Raw genomic sequence first — 14,891 nt, forward strand, 5'->3', positions numbered from 1 at the left:
AAATAATGTTTGAGAATGGTGACACAAAATATCTTCTTAAATATAAAGTGTTTACAAGTACCTTGATTATATTATGAAGCACAAAACATTTTTATTTTTAATGAGGGAGAAATAGATCTAAAATTAGAACTTAACACAAACATCTGAATCAATTGTTTCCCCAACTACTTCCAAACAAAATATTTCAAATTCCGTACAAGATTCTGCAAACCCATGAGTACAAACTCTAATCTTGACACTGAATTTGGATCATCTCCATGGAGGAAATCCATGAACCAGATGTGAATTTATTCTTCCAGATGTTTTTTATATGTTTGAAAAATAAAACATTTCTTCACTGCCTTTATTTGAGGCCACTTAAAATTACACTAAAATCAGAGGCAGCAAAAGGGAAATCCTACAAATCTTTTTTGAGTCTTCTACTCTAAAGCAGTCATTTATTGAATTATTACTAAATTAACCAAACTATATATACAGTTGCTACATTATCAACGAACATTAAAGTAACTGGTAACTGAGAATCAATTTAACATTTATAATCCACCATTTTTCTCCGTGTTCAGTAGCCATACTAATTATAACATAAATTGTTTTAAACAACTTTCTTTTGATATTATTAAATATTGGATATTATTGGAAAATAAAGAGAAAAATACACCTACAATTTTATTAAAATGTCATGACTTCAACATCCAAGAAAAAATTCTACACAGAAATAAATGAACAATAGCAAGACTTAATAAAATTAGTCATACACCTGAATCTAATTGCATGGTCTCAAAGTTTTAAATCATTTTATAATACCAATAACACAAGTTCAAAAATCAAGAAATTTAATATCACAAAGACCAACCACCATCATATTAAGATCTCAACCAACTAGAAACAAACAAAAATGGTTCCTCTGGCACATACATTTCCTTTGCCCTCCACCAGAGATCCTTTAAATACTTAACAGTTCCTATTTAAATTTAAAAAAGAAGACAAAGTTTAATCAGGAAAATGGGTGATCTTGTTGAAATGTTTAATTTTACCCAGGAAAAAGATGTACACACATGCTAATTAGTTATGACAGCTGTAAGTGGGTGTGACTTAAATAAATATTTTATATGAAAACTGCTTAATGCGCTAAGAAATAACAGCTGATCAAGCATCAGTGCACATCACAAAAATCTAAACATACACACAAGCACATTAAACTGACAATTTTTGTCCTATGTTTTCAGTGATTTAATAAAATGTTAAAATTATGATATCCTACATAAAATGAATATTTTAAATTTAGCAACCCATTTTCATTTTAATAATAATATAATTTTACCATTTGTACCATTTTTCTAGGTTCCACATACATGCATTAATATACGATATTTGTTTCTCTCTTTCTGACTTGCTTCACTCTGTATGACAGTCTCTAGATCCATCCACGTCTCAACAAATGACTCAATTTCGTTCCTTTTTATGGCTGAGTAATATTCCATTGTATATATGTACAAAATGGTACAGATGAGCCGGTTTGCAGGGCAGAAGTTGAGACACAGATGTAGAGAACAGACATATGGACACCAAGGGGGGAAAACTGCGGTGGGGTGGGGATGGTGGTGTGCTGAATTGGGCGATTGGGATTGACATGTATACACTGATTTGTATAAAACTGATGACTAATAAGAACCTGCAGTATAAAAGAACAAACAAACAAAACAACTAATACTAAACTTTCATTGGGTTATCTGTATGGAAATATGTTAATATAAATGTTTCAGACATTAAAAAAATAATAATAATAATATAATTTTAGATGATTTCATAGAAACACTTTATGAATATTCTAAGAATTTAAATTCTAAACTAAAAGAAGAAACTTCTCCAGGTAGGAAATACTATATAAATAATTTCTTTTTTACCTAAGGGATGGGGTTGATTTCCTACATATATCAGAAATAAGTGTGAAGTAGTAGACAAGAACACATTTTATGAGCTTCAGTAAAACTGCGCAATAACTCAAATCAGAGAACCAATGTTTCTTTTCTAATTCTCTAAAGCACCAGAAACATCATTTTACACCCACACGTATTTATTTAATGTACAATTTTGATGTTGTGCCAATAACTCTTAGTTTCACTAACAATTCCTCTCTGGAAGTAAGTAATTGTGGTTGGATTTTAAATACAAATAAATTAAGAACAAAAATTTAACTTAAGTGCTCTTAAGAAAACAGATGTTTTCATTATTAAAAAAAAAAAACTATCAAGCACAAAAACTCCTCTTCATTTAAGAAGAAACCGGTTATGTTTTATTTAAACTTCATACTTGAATTTGAACATAAAAGTTCCTCTGAATTGCAGAAAGATGAAAAATCTCTGATTTCAAGGAATAAAATATGAATGACACTAGCCATGAGCTAAAATGTCACATTCCATACATGATAAGATTGAACCCTTGGTTTCTAAAATACATCTGACTTTTCCTTTATTTAAACTCATGAAAGGAAAACAAAAAACCTGATAATAAATCTGACACTTATAATCAGATAAGGATAACTGCTATCTTTGGTGAGTCGATTAGCAAACACATCTTTGGAGAAAGTAAAATTTGTAGGATGCAAGAAACAGAACACACAGGCAAAAAGAAGAAACAGAAAAGGTAAGATGAGGGAAAGCAAAATCATTTAAATCTGACATAGGTCTTTAAATAATAAAGTACATAAAAGAAAAAGAATATGAGAGAATGTTCCTATTAAGACAAAAACTTAGTATATTGAAAACAGGATGAAGTATCAATAGGAAAAAATGCATTAAAACTGTATTTATGATGGAGAAAAGAGAAGAGGAGTTTTCTTTATCTTTTTAAAGCATCAAAGAACTGTTGTAACTGACAAAGATCATTCTCTAATAATAATATACATGCTTAAAATAATATGCTTTTTTGGGTGGCATTTCCCCCCCTCCCTCAGCTTTACTGAGGTATAATTAACACACGGAATTATAAGATACTTGAAGTGTACAACCTGATGATTTGATACACGTATATATCATGAAAGGATTCCCCCACGCATTGAGTTAATTAACACATCTAAAATGGCATACTTTGGGCTTCCCTGGTGTAGCAGTGGTTAAGAATCTGCCTGCCAATGCAGGGGACATGGGTTTGAGCCCTGGTCCAAGAAGATCTCACATGCCATGGAGCAACTAAGCCTGTGCGCCACAACTACTGAGCCTGCGTGCCACAACTACTGAAGCCCGCACACCTAGAGCCCGTGCTCTGCAACAAGAGAAGCCATTGCAGTGAGAAGTCTGCACACCGCAACGAAGAGTAGCCCCCGCTCGCCGCAACTAGAGAAAGCCCGTGCATAGCAACGAAGACCCAATGCAGCCAAAAATAAATAAAATAAATAAATTTTAAAAATAAAAAAATAAAAAATAAAATGGTATACTTTTAAAATCTTATGTATTTTATTAAAGCCTCATAAAATAAATATTTGCACACAATAAAACATAAAATATCAAAATATACACAAACTTGTTTCATCTAATATATCTCTATAAGAATTATGATAGGTCAAATAAGGAAAAAGAATATGACTATTAAATATTTCTAACTATGTTTAAAACATTAATTAAAATATTGCTATATTTTTCAGGCAAATATTAATATTTACTGAGAGCCTACCATATGACAAGTATTCCACTAAATGCTAAAGATGCAGTTGGCAAATAAGTAAGGCATGACCCTTGCCCTCATAAGGATTATTTTCCAGTAGGGCAGTAAAGCATAAGTTAGAGATAAGTGCTAAATGGGAAAATCACTCAATTTTTCACTTTCTGGAACATTTCATATAAGACAGAGGTAACTTACTAATAGAAATTTTGGTAAAATTCACAAGTAAAATAACTGAGAATGATGCTTCTTACATACAGTTTTTAAAAACTGAATCCATTTCTTTAACAGTTAGAGTTCTCTTAGATTTTCTATTTCCTTTAGTCAACTTTGGTAATGTATATTTTTCTAGAAAACTAGAAATTCTAAATTTTATTCAAAATTTTCATTTTTAGAATAAACCTGTTCAAAGTTGCTATTATAATTTTTTAAAAATCTCAACATGAGCCCTTTATATTTCTAATACTGTTCGTGTGTACTACTTCTACCATTTCTTGACCAATGTTATCAGGGGAATTTGCCCAAGTTAAAATACTGGCTCCATCATTTATAAGTTGTGTGTACTTGAGTGAGCTTTTAACTTCTCTGGGCTTTCCTCAGTTTTTAAATAGGAGCAAGAATAGTACTCTTCCCGAAGATTATTGAAGCAATTAAACAATACATGTAAAGCACTTAGAACATGCTTGGCAAATAATAAGTGCTCAACAAATAGTACATATTATTATTAAGTGTGGATTTATTTTTATGCATCTTGTTTGGAACACAGTATGTTTCTTCAATCTAAAATCTCATGATTTTCCTTAATCTTTGAAAACTTACAGCTTTTATCCTCCTTTCAGATACTGTCTCTTATTCATTCATTCTATTTTCTGGTTCTGAAACTTCAATTAGACATAAGTTGGACCCTGTAATTCTGCCTTCCATGTTCTTAACATTTTTTATATATATATTTTCCCTTTATCTGTGCTGTTTTCTGGGTTGTATCCTCAAATCTCTCTTCAAATTAACTACTTCTCTCTTCAAATGATTATACAATACTATAGTAAGAAATACATTGTGGCACATAGAAAGAATGCAAAAATTTGGTGAATGAAAATCACTGACATTTTAATTTCAATTACTGTATTTTTGCATTTCTAAGCATTGTTTGGTCTCTTTCAAATCTCCCTGTTCTTCATATTACACAAGTTTTCCAGTATGGTTCCTATTCCTTCTTTTAATTTCTAATCATTTTAAACAAACTTGGTTTTAAAAAAGTTTTTACACTGAAGTATAGTTGACTTACAATATTATATTGGTTTCAGGTGTACAGCAAAGTGATTCAGTATTTTTACAGATTATGCTCCATTAACAGTTATTACAAAATAATGGCTATAATTCCCTGTGCTATACAATATATCCTTGTTGCTTATCTATTTTATACATAGTAGTTTGTATCTCTTAATCCCATACCCCCAATTTGCCCCTCCCCCTTTTCCTCTCACCTTTGGTAACTACTAGCTTGGTTTCTATATCTGTGACTCTCAAACTTGTTTTACAGTCTCTTTAAGGTTTTTCTATTATCTCCAGCTCTTGTTGTATTTATTCTCTTGCCTATTGTGTCTACTCATTCTCCACATGGTAGTTTCCTCCTATGGTTTACAATGTGTACAACCTTCAGCAGAGGATGCTTTACTCTATGGGATCTATGTATGCCCTAAAGGACATACATGGTCATTTGCTTTTGCCAGGCGCCAAGGAATTTCACTGGTCCCTGACCAAGGAAATAAGTTCGTCTGTACAGAGTTTGTATGAACCTTTTGGTTTATTTTATATTATTATTTTAATTATGATATGGAATACTTCACCATTGTTACTGGAATTCTTGGCTGCAGTGAGCAAATAAATGTGACACTCTTTTAGATGTTTTCTCTTAAATAATAATACATTCAATTAATCCCAGAAATGTATACTCCTATCCCAAGTACTGGCAATTCTAATCTATTCTATAAATCTTCTTTTTAATAAAGAACTACAATATATTGTTGTGTATTTTCAGAAGTAATTGTAATAATAATGATAATAAATACATTTGGGTAATATGTTAAGAGTTTATATAATCTCTTAAGTAAATTTAAAATACATCATCTTTCCTTTGTTCCTCACAACCGTCCTGGGAAGATGACAGGGCCAGAAATACTACCCTCATTTTAGACATAAAGATCTGAGGTCCAAAGCTGTTGGCTCGTGTGCACACACAGAAATACACTACACTCTCACTTACTATTCATTAATAGTATACATATCTGATTTTCTGTTTCTGATAAGTATACTTTTTCTTTCCTGTTAATTCTGGATATCAAATCCTACAACACTCCCCACCTATTTTATTACTTCAATTATTAGTATAAAATACTGAGACTACAAATCTACTAGACACATAATATTGCTATAAGCATTATAAAAACATCATGTTATCTCTGTTCTAAGACATACCTTTCACACTTCAATGTTTCTACAATCAGGATGGATCTCCCAACTAACATCAAAAGAGACCTGCTGGTGATTATGCAGAGAACTAAGTTATGAAACCACTACAAACACTATTGTGCTCATAAAATATCTGTTCATCTGAGTATTACCTTGGTTGAGGTATCTGCATTTGTAGCACCAAATGTGACTGAATTTTAATTCAAATTGAATCCCTAAGTGTCTGCTAAATTTTTTTTAAAAGATTATACTGTGATGCTGCTCTGAAACAGAAAGTAAGAATACATAAATAAAGTTGACTGTCACATACCAGGTAAGATAATTAAATACAGTGGAAAAATGTGAACTCTTTAAGAATTGCTGATTTCCAATGCCAGGACAGAATTTATGCATCAGGGAAAACTCAGATGTTCTCTTCCAAACATTCCAATGAAGCACTGATAGATTAATTTTCTAAAACACTTCTTTTGTCATGTTATTCTCCTGTTCAAGAATCTGTAATGGCTTCTTTTTTTTTTTTTTTTTTTTTTAGTGTTTCACTTTTTTTTTTTTTTTTAAGGAGGTTAGCTTTTTATGTATGTATGTATGTATTTATTTATTTATTTATGGCTGTGTTGGGTTTTCATTTCTGTGCGAGGGCTTTCTCTAGTTGTGGCAAGTTGGGGCCACTCTTCATCGTGGTGCGCGGGCCTCTCACTATCGCGGCCTCTCTTGTTGCAGAGCACAGGCTCCAGATGCGCAGGCTCAGTAGTTGTGGCTCACGGACCCAGTTGCTCTGCGGCATGTGGGATCTTCCCAGACCAGGGCCCAAACCTGTGTCCCCTGCATTGGCAGGCAGATTCTCAACCACTGCGCCACCAGGGAAGCCCTGTAATGGCTTCTTATTACCACCTAATTCAAATACACACTTTACACCACTTTCAAGGCCATCCATTAGCTGGCTTCATAAATTTATGCAATTTTAATTTCCATTTATCCCCACTTCTACCTCCCTGCGTCTCTGCTTCAGTCAGGTCATTCTGTTAAAGGAAGTCCCCATCTTTCCGACAATCCTACCTTTATCTGTTCACTTCCTCCCATCACCTTCTTCCTAACGAATAAAATCCTACCCTACCCTCCAAAGCAATTCAAGTCTTAACCTACTTAATTTTCAGTTCCTGCTGTAGCTAGAGACACTATTATATAAATTATCAATAATACTCATCTCTTTGTTTCTTAACTATTGCTTTTTCCTAACTTAGATCTTAAGAAGCCTCGGAAATATGACAACTAGCAACAGGCCTTTCTCTTATACACTAGATGAGAAAAATTCTATTAGAAAAAAAAGGAGGACTTAAAAGATAGGAAACTAAATCTCAGAGAAATTAAATGAAATGTCCAGATCAAAGAGCTAAATATAAACAGTTCAACCTAGACAAAAGCCCATTTTAGTGATCTTTACCTTGAACATAGTATTGGCACATGAGGTACGGAGCAAAACAAAAGGTATGTTTCAAACCCTGGTCCTATTTTGCTTTTTAGCTTAATATAAAAAATAAAATCACAAACAGGGCCATTATATACTTCTGTTACTTGCGTGTTAACCCACTGATATTCCTCTTTCCCAATTAGACTGAAAGTTTATGAATTTTGAATTAAAGTTCCAATACAAATTAGGTGTGGTTACTGGGAGGGGAGGAGAGAGAGAGAATTAGTTATGGACTTGCTTAGAGTCACAAAGTTGTATTTAACCTTGGTAAAGCAGTCTTAAGAGTCTCTCTTGGGTGCTATTTACACATTTTTTTTTTGATTACAATCATGCAATATGATTCCATTTGGGATTTCGAGTAAAGTTGGAATGCTGTATTCCCTAAGGAACGAATAGTGTTTAGTTTAAAAAAAAAAAAAAAAAAGGAATGTGATACTTCTGGTCAAAAGTACTCTTTCTGGAATTCATGATAAATGAAAAGAATTTTAGCCGTTCCTACGTCGTTCTGCATCCCACAAGCAACGTGCAATTCCTCATGTCACTACAACCTGGTTATTCACTGAAACAACTGATCTTATTATAAAACAAGTTAAAGAAACAAACAAAGCCTCCTTCAGTTCCTGCCCTGATTCATTATTAGAATTCAGCTTTCCTTTCACCTCACCCACAATCCCAGATATTGAATGCCAAATGTCGGTCTCACTGAAAGACAGGACATTAGACAATTTAAACATCAGCAAAATTGAATTCAGCTATCCTTAGTCACTGACTGATGACTCTATTCCTATTTGCACATTTTTAAAGTACTACTGTGTCCTTCCCGGAAGTTCTTTTTGCATTCCAGATTACGACAGGGACTGTAGTACAACAAAGAAAAAATGCAAAAAGTCAAGTGTCAGGATAAGAGTTAGAAGCATACACACATATGTAAGTAAGCCTGGGTCAAATTCCTATTCAATGAGATATTAATCTTTAATAAAAAAATTTAAATAAAATTTTGAATACTTAATTTAGCATAAAGCAACTTAATTCTGCCTTAGTATCAAATTCAAAATGTGATCAGAAAGTGTATACTACAACGTAAGGGGAAAGTATTTACAAAGCATTTTTAAGATTCTGTAATAAATAATATTTGATTGTAGCATACATCCTGTTTTTCTAATGTCATATGATAATTGGATATAGGAAATGTTACCATCAAATTTTCATCTCCCATTTTAGAACAGAAACTAAACATATTTGCTCTCTCCCCCCTACCAAAAATCAGAGGTGATATGATTGAGGTACTCAAAATTTATCTCTAAAATTTACCTAGAGGAGTTTCAAAAAACAAACAACTTTTTAAGAACACTAGAAATCACATTTAAACAGTTGTACACATTCTATATCTAAACTGAACAGAGTTCATTTAACAAATGACAGTTGTCTTTACTTCTACTGCTGATTACCTGCTGGGAGCACAAAAGAAAAACAACAACAACAACAAAAAATCTTCCTCTGTTAAAGTCACATCTGCAGGAAAAAGGCTACTAAAAAAAGAACAGTCTGCTATTCCAAGTTAATATCCTGCCAGTAGATATTCTGCAATGCTCAGGACGAAAACTGTTTTCAAAGAAACAGTTTTATATTAGCATTTATTTAAGACAGAAATCCCAGACTCAGAAAATTAAAATGATATTGTATTATTAATATATTTCAGTGAAGAAGTCTGCCACCTTCAACTGAGACTCTGATTTGCACCATACTTTCTAAAACCCTGTAATGATGAAAATTGTCTCAGTACTCCCTTACCCCTTGCCTTTGCATCAAATATATTCACCATTTATGATTCTCATGGGTAAATACTAGTATCAACAACAAACTAGAAACAAATTTTATTTTGAAAAATCCAGAAAGTGACAATATGGAAATATGTACAGATAAAAATGTTGGAAGTATAAAACAACAGCAAGCATAATTCTAGTTGAACAGCATTTAATATTTCAAATAAGGAAAAGTTTGGGTTAAATAAATGTTATTTAACTATATGTATACCACTACAAAGTTAAAAGTAGATTTAAAAATTCTGGGACTTCCCTGGTGGTCCAGTGGCTAAGACTCCACACTCCCAATGCAGGGGGCCTGGGTTTGATCCCTGATCTGGGAATGAGATCCCACGTGCCTCAAGAGTTCACGTGCCGCAGCTAAAGATCCCGCACGCAACAACGAAGGTCCCACGTGCCGCAACTAAGACCTGGCGCAGCCAAATAAATAAATAAATAAATAAATAAATATTAAAAAAAAAATTCTTAGCATGTAGGCATTGGTGAAAATCATTCATAGGAGAACTTGATACTTTTGTTTTTACGAATTTCTTCAATTTACTATTAAAAGGGTTCTCTGATTTCAACTCCTTATGACTGAATTAATAAATGATTGTTTAGTAAGTTAGAATTTAACAGTAGGTAAACCAAAGAATATTTAATTTCCAGGAAAGAAATTATTTACAAGATCACCTGATATCATCTACTTTGCAGCTTATCTTACAATTCCTTTTTTTAAAAATGTTTTTATGGGGGTTTTTTGTTTGTTTGTTTGTTTCAATGGTTTCCAAACCTGACTATGCTGTGGAATCTCCTGGGAGGCTTTTAAAATTTTTCAATGCCAGGACCCCAACCCAAATCATATAAATCAGAATTATGTTGGCAGGCAGGCCTCAGTATAAATTATTTAAAAAATTTTTTAATTGTGGTAAAAACACATAACATACAATTTGCCATCTTAGCTATTTTTAAGAGTATCGTTCAATAGTGTTAACTATATTCACATTGTTACGCAACAGATCTCTAGAACTTTATCCATGACTGAAACTCTATTGAACATCTCACCATTTCCCCTCCCCCCTCGGCCCCCCAGCTCCTGGCAAACACCATTTTCCTTTCTGTTTCTAAGAGTTCTGACTACTTTGGAGACCTCATGTAAGTACAAGCATACAATGAACCTCAAGGTTCATTCATGTTGTACCATGAGACAGAACTTCCTTCTGTTTTAAGGCCAATATTCCACTGTATGTATATACCACGTTTTCTTTATTCATCAGTCAATGGACACTTGGGTAGCTTACACATTTTAGCTATTGTGACTAATGCTGCTGTGAACATGGAATTGACATTCAGAAGAGAAAATAATCAAGCACAGAGAGGTAATGGTTGAAATACGCTTAGAAAACAGTCAAAACCTTCAGGCAAAACTGGTTTGCTTCTTCCATCCTGCTCAGCCTTCTTCCTTCCTTAAACCTCCCCAGTCTCTCCATTTTCTTTTTTTTAAAAATAAATTTGTTTGTTTGTTTATTTATTTATGGCTGTGTTGGGTCTTTGTTGCTGCGTGCGGGCTTTCTCCAATTGTGGTAAGCGGGGTCTACTCTTCGTTGTGGTGCGCAGGCTTCTCATTGCGATGGCTTCTCTTGCTGTGAAGCATGGGCTCTAGGCACGCGGGCTTCAGCAGTTGTGGCTCGTGGGCTCAGTAGTTGAGGCTTGCAGGCTCTAGAGCGCAGGCTCAGTAGTTGTGGTGCACGGGCTCAGTTGCTCCGCGGCATGTGGGATCTTCCCAGACCAGGGCTCGAACCTGTGTCCCCTGCATTGGCAGACAGACCCTTAACCACTGTGCCACCAGGGAAGCCCCTTTCCATTTTCTATACAGTATTCTCTGTCAATTCAATTCTGTTCTTAAGAAAGGATTTAATATGAGTTTGGGAATGTTTACGATTTCTCCCCAGGACATTTATATATAAAGCCTTAACATCCTTTACATAAGAAACAATTTTTTTTTCACTTGGTAAGAAGGAGAAACTTTAAGCAACTACAAGGCAAAGGTACTCAAGAGCTGGTACCCTCACAGCCAATTTTCAAGATGACTGGCTCATAGTTGGCCACTTATTTCACCTAAGGCTGACTATTTTAGAAACAAAACAACTAACATTGATATAAGAATATTCTTTGGTACCCACCAAGCACTTACTTGGAGACCTGTAGAATAAACTGTATATCTCTTATATGTTTTAGAGTTTAGAGCTAGAACTCAAAGCAGGTCCTCAAAATCTGCTTCATACTTGAATCCTGAGAATTTACCAACATCATCACTTGTTCATTACCCTCAATTATGCAGAATACAACCAAGACCCTAAAAATAGGCCAAATAAGCAAACAATTAGGGAGTAAAAGTTAGATATCAAAAAAATCTTTGTTAAAAGGCATTTGAGGGACTTCCCTGGCGGTCCAGTGGGTAAGACTTCGCCTTCCAATGCAGGGGGTGTGGGTTCGATCCCTAGTCAGGGAGCTAAGATCACACATGCCTCGCAGTCAAAAAACCAAAACATAAAACAAGAGCAGTACTGTAACAATTTCAATGAAAGACTTTAAAAAAAAAAATGGTCCACATTAAAAAGAAAAAAAAAAATCTAAAAAAAATGTTTTAAAAAAAAAGTCTTTGATTTCCTCATAGGAGAATCCTTTGGCTCTCACTTGAGTTATCAGAAACTATCAGTTTACACACAATTTTAGCAAATTTAATGAAATGATTTTCTAATATATAACAAATGTAAATACACTAGGGCTGAAGATGAAGACATGGAAGTATGAACAGCACAATCATCTAGGTTGGCCCTTCTACCTACACCTTGCATATTACTTGAAATATCACTTATTACAGCATATTATGAGAACTGATACTCATATTGAGTAGTTTTATTCATCAAACAAAGATTAAATTACATTAGTATGCGAACTTAGAAAGGTGCATAGTTTACAAGGCACATACCTGTGCAGCTGCAGCACACACATACACACACCTTATCTACACCTTTCTCCTGCTTTCTTCCAGCAGCTACCCAATTTTGCCTCTTTCATGAATCACCTCTTAAGTAGCTCATTACTTTGGCTTTACCTCTCCCTGCCTAGTTTCACCATTCCAACCACCTGACTCAACTGAAGGAAACCCTCCCTCCATTGTCCCTACTGGAAGCAAAGGATGCTTCCGGATTAGAGTATCACAAGATACTACAAAACTGAATCTAAGAATGTTCAGCTTTGAAAGAGAAAGGCAGAAAGGAAGATTACTGAGGAAAAGAAATGGGAGCAAGAAATGAGACATGAGGCCTACCTCACAAACACAATTTGCTGAGTAAAAATATTCATTCCTCCTCTTAATAGTTTATTTATGACAGATACTTTGGGGATAACATACTATTAATATTTGTTCTGCTTTCTTCCTCTTTAATATCAGTAGAAAAACCTGAAGATTTATCCCTATTATCTGGGTAGTTTTGTAAAACGCTACAATTATCCAATACTTTGCTTAGGCTTTTTGCACCTATTATTTGTTCTTTTTTCCTATCTTCATTAGGTTTTCTGTACTACTGCTTAAACTGATGCTGCTTTCATATAATTCACTGCAATGCTTTCTGTATTTTCAACATTCTGGAATTGTTCTAACAATTTAAGAATTATCAGTTGCTTGTTAATGAGCTACAATTGAAAGGGCAGTAGGCCAATAAAACTATATGGGCATGCTGCCCTTTCTCATGACAAATTTTTAACAACTCTTTTCTTAACTATTTAAATGTTTTTACCTTAGAATAATTTTAGACTTACAAAAAAGCTGTAAATATAATAGAAGTCCTGTATACTCTTTACCAGTTTCCTCTAAACATCTTATACAGCCATGGTACATTTGTCAAAATTAAGAAATTATCATCAGTAAAATACTATTAACTAAGCTACAGACTCTATCCAGATTCTTATTTGTCCACCAATGTCCTTTTTCTATTTCAGGATACCAAAGTGCATTTAGTGTCATGACTCCTTAGTCTCCTATGATCCATGACAGTTAAACTTTGTTTTTCTTCCTTTCTCCTTTTTCTTCCTATAACTTGACAGTTTTTAAAAGTGCTGGTTGGAAATTTGGTAGAATGTCCTGCAACTTGGGATTGTCTGATGTGTTCTCATGTCCATACTGCTGTTATGGGTTTGAGGAAGAATGTCACAGAAATAAAGGCCTTTCTCATTGCATTACTATCAAGTGGTACACTCTATCAACATGACTTATGACTGCTGATGTCAACATTGATGACCTGGATAGTACCAGTTTTTTTCTATTCATCCATTGTTATCAATCTGTTCAGGTTTTCTACTACTTCTTGAGTTTCATTCTGATAATTTACATTTTGTTTAAAAAAATAATCTGCCTCATTGAGATTTTAAAAACTGTATATGTTTAAACTGCACAAAATATTTTATTCTTTATTATTAATATCCTCTAAATCTGCGGATATACTGCCTATCTCAATCCTGAGGCAGTATATTACTGTTTTCTTTCTTCTTTTCTTAGATTTTTTTTAGATTGGCCTATTTTGCACACCTTTTGTTTTGAGTTTTATTATCAATTATATTTTTGGTTCTCTAATTTACTACCACCTTTTAACTCCATTATTTATCAAAGAAGCAGTATTTAGATCTTGACAGATGGCCAGGATATTGACAGATCAAAAAGTGATGGGACTTACATGTGGAATCTAAAATATGACACAAATGAACTTATTTACGAAACAGAAACACACAAACATAGAGTACAGACTTGTGGTTGCAAAGGGGGAGAAGGAGTGGGGGAGGGATGGATTGGGAGTTTGGGGTTAGCAGATGCAAACTATTATATATAGAATGGATAAACAACAAGGTACTACTGTATAGCACAGGGAACTATATTCAATATCCTGTAATAAAACATAATGGGAAAGAATATGAAAAAGAATGTATATACATATAACTGAATCACTTTGCTGTACACCATAAACTAACACAACATTGTAAATCAACTATACTTCAATAAAAAATAAATTAAAAAAAAAGTGATTGGAAGGCAAACTGAACAAAGCAGACAACCAAAGAAACAGAGGATTGGAAAAAAATGGAGCATGTAATCTGACCTAGCTATAAACATAAAACATAAAACATGCAGGATGAGAAAGTAAGAATAGATGAAAGCGCTATTAAACAGGTTCAAGTAAAATATTATATTCAACAAATAGATCTCCTCAAAAACTTAAACATAAAATTTCCATATGATCCAGAAATCCCATCTCTGGATATACTTCCATAGAATTGAAAAGCAAGAACTTAAAGAGATATTTGCACACACATGCTCATTGCAGCATTACTCACAATAGACAAAAAGTGAAAACAATCCGAATGTCCACTGATGGATGAATGGCTAAACAAAATGTAGTATATACATAAAATGGGGGTATTATTTATCCTTAGAAAGG

General features: G+C 33.6%; 1 protein-coding gene across 4 annotated transcripts in view; it reads right to left on the bottom strand.

Annotated features, from left to right (window-relative positions):
- The window catches only part of SBF2 (SET binding factor 2), a 464,799-nt gene that overhangs the window by 314,753 nt on the left and 135,155 nt on the right, over positions 1 to 14,891 (bottom strand). The gene's annotated exons all lie outside the window — the stretch shown is intronic.

This window comes from Balaenoptera musculus, chromosome 8, assembly GCF_009873245.2.
Source record: "Balaenoptera musculus isolate JJ_BM4_2016_0621 chromosome 8, mBalMus1.pri.v3, whole genome shotgun sequence".
NCBI lineage: Eukaryota > Metazoa > Chordata > Mammalia > Artiodactyla > Balaenopteridae > Balaenoptera > Balaenoptera musculus.